This window comes from Cucumis melo, unplaced genomic scaffold (assembly GCF_025177605.1).
Source record: "Cucumis melo cultivar AY unplaced genomic scaffold, USDA_Cmelo_AY_1.0 utg001188l, whole genome shotgun sequence".
In the NCBI taxonomy this organism is placed as follows: domain Eukaryota; kingdom Viridiplantae; phylum Streptophyta; class Magnoliopsida; order Cucurbitales; family Cucurbitaceae; genus Cucumis; species Cucumis melo.
In genome coordinates this window covers 1-2500 of record NW_026124463.1, presented here as the reverse complement: position 1 = coordinate 2500, position 2500 = coordinate 1, and the positions used below count along the sequence as shown (strand labels likewise).

The 2500-nt window shown below is 31.6% G+C and overlaps 2 non-coding genes across 2 annotated transcripts; one reads left to right on the top strand and one right to left on the bottom strand.

Moving 5' to 3' along the window:
• Positions 1-544: 544 nt before the first annotated feature.
• Positions 545-631, top strand: TRNAS-GGA (transfer RNA serine (anticodon GGA)). Its single transcript has one exon. It is a non-coding gene; the product is annotated as a tRNA-Ser (tRNA).
• Positions 632-1891: 1260 nt separating this feature from the next.
• Positions 1892-1964, bottom strand: TRNAT-UGU (transfer RNA threonine (anticodon UGU)). The gene has a single exon. It is a non-coding gene; the product is annotated as a tRNA-Thr (tRNA).
• Between the last annotated feature and the right edge of the window lie 536 nt (positions 1965-2500).

Genomic DNA, 2500 nt, shown 5'->3' with positions numbered 1-2500 from the left:
AATTGCATAGTACGAAATAACATAAAAACGGATTCATTAAAAAATCCCACTCGATATTAAAATTGTTTCTTTTTGATTTCACAGGAATCAATAAAAGAGAAGAAATATTTCAATCCGGTTAAATTTCATCCAAATGTAGTAGGATCAGAATGAAGAGAACTATTCTGATTTCAGCGAAGTTGAAGAAAAAAAGAATTTTATTTATCTGACTGGGGTAATTCTAGAAGTTTTTTGATTGAATTATGATACAAAAAAGAGCAAAAAGAATCGAATAATCATTCTATGATTCATAACTTGTGACTAGATATATGTATGGGATAAACAGTTGTTGGTGAAAAATCGAAAACTGTAAAAGTCGAATTTTTAGAAAAAAGGAATCATAGTTTAAAAAACTAAATAGAATCATGAGCTAAAAGTATCCATTAAACATAGTTAAAAAAAAATTATTTGTATAGTTAGAATTGGTTGGACGTGCCTATCAAAAAAAAAATTGAATATTAATGACTCACTATTAACTCGGTTTCTGGGCCATAATCATTCTGTAGGAGAGATGGCCGAGTGGTTGAAGGCGTAGCATTGGAACTGCTATGTAGGCTTTTGTTTACCGAGGGTTCGAATCCCTCTCTTTCCGTACTAATTCAACAATGTTACTGACCACAATGTATCAAATCAAATAACAATCGATACTATTATTCCAACGGTTAGACCTTTATGGATTCTTTATTTCGAATTTTTGTGGTACGGAAACGAAAAGACTGGAAAGAATGCACAAGAGATGAAAATCCCCCTACCGATCAATGATAGATGAATGATAGAAAAATTTCCGGATCAAAACCTTACTTTCCTTCGGTCTCTTTACTTAGACTTCGGCGAAGGGGAGGACGAAATTGTCCGAACCCTTGTTTTTTAGTTAGGTTTAAGTCTGACGAGAATAATATTCTACAACGAGCAATTCATTTATTTTTAAACTGACCCATTTACTATCTATTATTTGATTGACTAATCCTTTATATTGCAATGGCTGAAGAGTCAAATGTTTTGGCAATTCCTGAGGGGGGGATGAATCAAGATAATTTTGAATCAGTGTTCTCGATTTTTTTTCATCTTTTGCTGTAATAATATCTCGGGGTTTGCACCGATAACTTGGTATATCCACTATAGAACCATTAACTAAAATATGTCTATGATTAACTAATTGTCGGGCTTGAGGAATAGTCGAAGCCATACCCAATCGAAAAAGGATGTTATCCAAACGCATTTCAAGTAATTGTAGTAAAACTTGACCCGTTGATCCTTTGGCTTTTCCGGCGATACGAACGTATTTAAGTAATTGTCGTTCTGTAAGACCATAATGAAAACGCAATTTTTGTTTTTCTTCTAAACGAATACGATATTGAGATTTTTTACCGGAACGCGATTGGTTTTTAAGATCGTTTCCGGTTTTGGGCCTTTTACTAGTTAGTCCCGGTAAAGCCCCCAGACGGCGTATTTTTTTGAAACGAGGCCCTCTGTAACGCGACATAAAGACTCCTTATTTTATTTTATTTAAATTTCATAAACATTTTATTTTATTTAAATTTCATAAACTTAAATGAAAACTAAATGATAAATATTATAAATGAAGTGAAATCCAGTAAAGTATTGTACTACAAAACAAAGAATAATTAGATAACTTGGATCAATATCCGGATCCTATTGTATATGTAAATGATATAAAAAAGTAAGAGTTCCTTTCTTGATTTGTTCTACAGAAATAGAACCCCTCCTTTAGTCATAAAGGTAAGTAAGTTCCTACGACATCATAGATCGGTGACCTTTGAAAAAGGGTAAGAAGTCGTTTCTTTATTTATTTGATTTATCAATTATGTCAAAAATAAAATCAATAGAGAAAAGCCGGCTATCGGAATCGAACCGATGACCATCGCATTACAAATGCGATGCTCTAACCTCTGAGCTAAGCGGGCTCACATAACAGAAATGTTACATGCATAGTAATTTACTAAATTACTGGGATCTTAGCTATTCCTAATTAATATGAATATAGAATCTAATTTCATTTCAAATAAATATTCAATATTGGAATTGTTCTATTATAGAACATAATAATTAATATAACGATTAATAGAATATAGCGATAGAAAATTTTGATCTATTTATCAAATGGATGTGTATCAATAATTAATGTGTTAATCTTAATTGCATTTAATGCAATTGAGATGATAATGAAGCGTTTCTATGTTTTCATTCTGAAAGGTGGAAGATAAGACGAACAAGGGAATCGACCGTTTAAGTATTAAATTTTTTACTAAAAAAATAATAGAAAGAGGGGCAAATATATATGTTCATATATCTATCTATATTGATATATATTGAATTGCAGATACAGAAATGATAGAATCATTTTGGATCGGAACAAATATGGGTCTCCGATAGAGAAGAGAGAGATGAAAGAAGATAGACAAGAAATCCAATAGGAGGAAACACTTTTCAATAGAGGAAT